The sequence below is a fragment of the Python bivittatus genome, unplaced genomic scaffold (genome assembly GCF_059951505.1).
Source record: "Python bivittatus isolate LINGU-HERP-01145 unplaced genomic scaffold, Pbiv_v1 ctg000480_np1212, whole genome shotgun sequence".
Taxonomy (NCBI): Eukaryota; Metazoa; Chordata; class Lepidosauria; order Squamata; family Pythonidae; genus Python; species Python bivittatus.
The window spans coordinates 16,310,872-16,317,090 of NW_028277075.1; positions in this window are offsets into that span (position 1 = coordinate 16,310,872).

Below are 6,219 nucleotides of genomic sequence, written 5' to 3' on the forward strand. Positions count from 1 at the left end.
CCCCCCCAGCCGAATATCTTTGCTACTGTTTCCAGTCTAGCAGTTAACAGAATTTACTGAAATTTCCTTGTTAAAGTAGGTTTTTAAAGATGGCATTCTGAGTGAATCTGCAATGTTAAGAATGGTATGGCAATGCATTAAATTTGCAGTCTCAGCCCTCTCTCAAGGTTTTGGAGCTGAAAATCAGCCAAAAGCTGCTGTTTTGGCTAAATTTATTCTTGACCAGCAAGAGAAAGTAGCAGAAGCAAAGTTATGTGGACTGACTTACCAGATTAAAAGGCCTTTACCATGGTTTACAGTTTTTACAAATAACAGGGTTCAGATAAAAACTGTACTATATAAAGAGAAACAACTTTTTGGAGATGAAGCAGAGTTTAAAACCTTAGCAATTAATTCATGTGCAATAGAATCACTTAACTTGAAAATTCTGGTAAATATGCCACAGGTTTAAAACAATGTTGAAAGTAAATAAAATACTCCAAAAAAAGCAGCTCGTTTACAGGATCTGTTTCATAGAAATAATTTATAATTTTTAAACATTCCTTATAACACTGAGCAAGATCAGTTTATAGCACTCTTTATGGAAAAACTGTTTATTGAAACTAGAATAGAAGCTGAAACTGGAAACTGCTTATTGTGTGGGTTTCTGTTTCCATTCAGTACAGAAACCCATACTTTTCAGACTTTTAAGATCTGTACTATAGGATCCTGTTCAACATTCCTCTTTGTTAGTAAGACCCGTTTGCACTACCCTAAACAAAATGTGCAATTTGGGGGTCTTTCTGGACTCACAGCTCCTGTTCAAAAACCAGGTGGCAACTGTAGCCAAAAGGGCTTTTGCACAACTTCATTTTGTGCACTGATTGTGTCCGTTCCTGGACTGGAAGGCATTGTTCACAGTCACTCATGTCTTAGACATCTGCTGACTAGATTACCGCAGTGTGCTGTACATGGGACTGCCCTTGGATCATCTGGAAACTGCAGCTGATCCAGGATGCAGTGGCATGGCAATTATGGGTGCAGTTCAGTACACCTGTGTTACACCTCTGCTTTGCAAGCTGCACTGGATTTCAGGTAGAATAGGTGTTGGCTGTCCCTTCATGATGTGGGGTCAGGTTATTTGTGGGACTGCCTCTCCCTGGTTGTTTCTACCCACCTCACTAGCTCCAACAGGAGAGGTGTACTCCAGTTCCTTCAATTCCAGAATGTCATCTTTTGGGACCGCGGAAGAATTTTTTTTTTCTGTCGCAGCATCTGCCTTTTGGAACACCATATCCGGCAAGATCAGATTGGCCTTTTGTAAACCATTGAAGACCTGGATGTGCCCCAGGGTCTGGGGGCCAGGAGGTTAGATGGCCCATTGAGAGGTTCTTACTCTTTTGTTTGGGTTTATCCTTTTCATTGCTTCAATGTGTTGTTAGCCACCCAGAAGTTAGGCAGTCATATAAATGGAAGCCAGCCAGCTAGCTGGTTCATTTGGCACGAAATCAAAAGATTAACTTTTTAAAATGTATCCCAGGGTTCAGTTTTTTGATGCAGAGGTTGCAAAGAAATTTACTGTTCTGGGATCATTTGAAGCAAAGAAGTGGCAAAATGGGTTACCTTGGCTTAGAAGGAGAGTTCTTCTACTTCATTTTCAATATTCTCATCCAGAAGTCTGATATTTGTTTTTGTGTTTTGTTTAGTTCTTTTTTTAATCTTTATTTTTTCTAGTAAAATAAAACTTTATTTTTCTAATTTCTTTTCCTCATTTTTTATATTTTTCATATTTTTAAATTACCTCAATTAAATAAAAGTTCATTTTTTTCCTTTTTTAAAATACTGTTTTTAATTTTTTTTTTAATTTACATCATCTTTACTTGTTTGTTGGGTATAAAAAGCTGTAGACCTAAGATAAGACAGAAGTTAAAATCTGTTATATATACTTTGATATTGGAAACACTGGCCTGTTTTATCAGACATTTGAAGGGCATTTTGGACATAAAAGCAGCAAGAGTACAACAATATTATATATGCAGATAATAGATTGTGTCTTACAATGTTTTGTACCAATTGATACATAAAAACTGGTAAATTACCAGCTTATTTAATTAATTTGAGTGTGTCTGATACACTTGTAGGCTGTAATGTATGGAAATATCTTGAAATAATTATTCCAAGGAAAATGCCTTTATTTGTAGATTCAAATATATCAAATTTTTTATCTTAGATAAATATACATATAAATCTATGGTTAAAACTGCCAACAATCTTATGGGTATGAGGAAAGAGAAATATTGTAAGAACAAGGATTACTTCACAACTACACTAAGAGAGTTTCCCATCTCGACACTTCAAAGGCATATTAAGCAGATTGATAAATTTTGAGAAAGTTTTCATAGGAAGACAAATAATCCAAACTATGGTTACTTTATGTTGGTAGTGGAGTTAACTTTCCTGACTTTCAACTTTGTAACTGGGCATACATTTTGACTTCCATTTGTCAGAACCATTATGCACTCATTTCAAAAATTATATGCTATTTTTTCATGGGTTTGGTTCCTTTTATAGTCAGAAGTTTGTTGCATTTCCAGGACTAAAGTCAGCAAAACATATTTGGAAGATGATGGGAAAAACATATATTGTTGACCTATATTCACATGATAAATTTATTAGATGGTAATCCCATCTGAAAATTGCAAGTAAATCTTTTGGAGTTCATGGACTAATAAAGGCATTAATTGAGCTGCTCAGAGTAATTGAGAGGTGGGTGGCATACAATAATTATTATTATTATTATTATTATTATTATTATTATTATTATTATTGATACTGCAAATCAAAATTTTAAGCCATTTGAGCTATGGCACAAGGAATTTGGTTTAGCTAAAATTGGAATGGCATATAGTAATTCAAACATCTTTTAACTTAGCAAATTTACATTAACAGTATATAAAAATCTTATATCAGCATTAAAATGTTTAGGCTGATGCAAATCTACAGTACTTTTTAATAAACTATTGGTAATGTGAATATTCGTATTTGTATTTGCAAGAACTTTGGAATAAACAGTTGAAATACCACATTTAAATAAAGGTGAGTCTGAAAGAATGGTAAATATGTTACAATCTTAAAATGAAATCAATTTAACTACCTTTTTTCATGTTCATTGGCCGTCCCAGGATGTTTAAAAAGGATTGGCCATTGATTTTATTATGCTGAACCTGTAAAATAATGGAAAATACACTTATTTGCTCTATTAGGGTTTTGGTTTAATATTCATTAGTGGTTTTGGGAAAAACAACATAGTTTAAAGAGGTCAGTGTGATTTTGAATTGCATTCATAATTATGTAATTGAATTAACAAATTTGGAATTTATCACTATATGAAGAACAATGAATTTAATCAAGCTGAGGTGTAGCAAAAATTATTACTTCTCTATAATGGAAAAATAGTGCCACCCTGGATTGATGATATGTGTTAATGCTCTACTTCAGAACTGCCTCTTTATTGATATAATGGAAAGATGGATCAATATTATTTTAGTTATTTATTTGATAATCAAATTTATATAGCTGTCCATCTCACAACCCCATTATTCCATGGGGCCAAGCTCTAATTCTGTGTTTAATTATGATTTTATATGTATTAAACATTTCTGTTTTTGTATTTTTCTCCTTTCTTTTTGTATGCTAAAGCAATACTTTAAACAAACTCTAAGAACTGATGCTTCTTGAAATAGTGGTACAATGTTTAAATACATAATGGGACTTGGAAAGTATTCCGATAAAACATGAAACTAAATGTAAACTTTAGATCAAAGATTAACAAAGCAAAAACAATGGTTTACTCCTGACACAGTGATCTAAGTGTGTGTGTGTGTGTGTTCGTGCACACACACTTTTTGAATATATATATATTTCAAAAAGCATCAGCATTATTTGTACAATACTGCTTTTAATTTATATAGTAAATAAAAAGAGAAATGCCACATTTGACTATTGCCATCAAGATAAGCCATTCTAAACTTCTGGCTAGGATTTTTAAAACTGTTCTGTTGATTTGTATTCTCTCCCCTTCCAATCAATAGACAAACTTTTTTGACAGTAATTGCATAATTACCTTACACCAAACATTGTTTCTGACAGATTTTCCTGACTGCTGGACTGTAATCATTAAACGTACTCTTTTAATAACGATTGTCAGACATGTACTTTGCTCTTTAAAACTTGGGTAAAATGGCAAAAGAGGTGTAGTTATGGTTTTTATAATTCTTTAAAAGTTTCCTCCTGTTTGAATAGAAACAAAACTTAATGAGTTGAATCAAATTGTGCCATTCTGTGCAGAGAAGAGTAATTGATCCCAAACCTTGCTAATGGAAGAGGATTTCTGACAATTCACCCTTATCTCCTCTTCACCTTTTCCTTGATCTAAATCACCCATGGTGTGGAAAGAAGTATATTGGTACTAATAAGGCAGAATTCTAAAATCCCCCTTTTTCCCTTCAGAAGACTCTGCAAGATCATAACACATTGCAAAAGAAAATGAACCATGTATACAGCCCAATTAAATAATTGGTATACTAAACCCATAGCTCTCCAACCAAATAATGTTAATATATGGAATAAGGGGTCCATTTCCATATGAATTAGGTGTGATTCTCCTTGAGCTGTATCCAGTGTCTACTAACAGTACAGAAACTGGTAATTTCTCCCATTTTCTGCGATCTGCAATGCATCCCACGTCTGTTAAGCTGAATTGTGGTATTTCCAAAATACATGGTAGTCCTTGTTTAGTGACCACAATTGGAACCGTCAACTTGGTTGTTAAGTGAAGTGGTTGCTAAGTGAAACTTTTACGATCTTTAGCTTTGCTTTGCTTTACAGACCTGTGAAGGTTGTAAATGTGAGGATTGGTTGTAAAGTTACTTTTTCATGACTCGTAGCTGAACGGTCACTAAACGAGGCAGTTTGTACCTTTGTGGAAATGTGGAAAACAACTCCATTGTGTGAATCAAAGTCTGCACATGTGACATGTTCAGATACTATTAATACTGGGTACTATCAGATCACTGTTGTTTTTTTGTGGTCAGGATGCAAATTGCATCATTATATCTTAAATGACTTGTAATAGACAATTAAATTATTTATTTCAATGATTTATGTGGCCATCCGTCTCTCAACAATAACTCTGTATTTGGAAAAAATAGTGCTTGGGTCTGGACTGAGACAGCACAAGAAACCCAAACCAGACTAAGTGGCAACAATTATGACGTTTTTATATCCTTTTGGAGTGAATTTCCCAAATGGCTAGATAGGGGCCTCATATTCATAAGGCTTTGAAAAAAAATTTAAATGGTCATGATGATTAATGCTTTAGTGTTGCAGTTTACACTGAATTTAAATAACTGCCTCACACAGATTGCTGTGATTCTTATTTTACCTTCCTTTCCTTAAAAACTTTCTCTTCCACCAGTAATTTTCCTGCAACTGAATGAGAAGCTAAGAAGAGAACCTGATCCTGCTGTTCAACATTCCTGGAAATATAAAGTGGATAAATACTCAAGAAATTAAAAATAAAACATAAAATTATGTAGAAATCCAGCTCCACGGCATACTTTTTGGTAAACAGTGCAATCTCTCTGAGAAAAGCAAGATCAAGGAATATATTACATCAATCTTCCAGTTTGATGAATTAGCAATTACTACATAAATGCAGAAAGTGCTGGCATGTAGCAACCGTGACAATGTTCGAAAGGTTTAAGCAAGATTCTGAGATGGGAGACTGGTACCAGAGAATCCTAGAAGTATAGGCCAAATTAGGGAACAGGAAAGCATTCTGGAATGCAAACCACTTCCGTATTGTCAAGGCAACTACATGGATGTGTGGACATAACAGGAATGGTACTTGACTCATGGAAGTCCTTACCCTCTGCACGCACACCTTTCTAAATGTACACCTACTTTAAGTTGAAGTAGTAATTGGTCAAGTTCTGCTAACTTTCAAATTAATTAGATCCCTTAATTAAATGGAGCTGATTTGCACATTAGAATACCATACATTGGTTGAACTTGTACATTTTTATCTTGCCAGTTACATAACGATTGAGATAGATAGGAAAAAGAATTTGGAATAATGTTGCACCTCTGAATTTGTGAATGAATGAGGTAGTACAAGTTTAACAAGATGTTTAGATTATTGTACTCTAATTATATGAATTAGACTATTGTAGATTATTG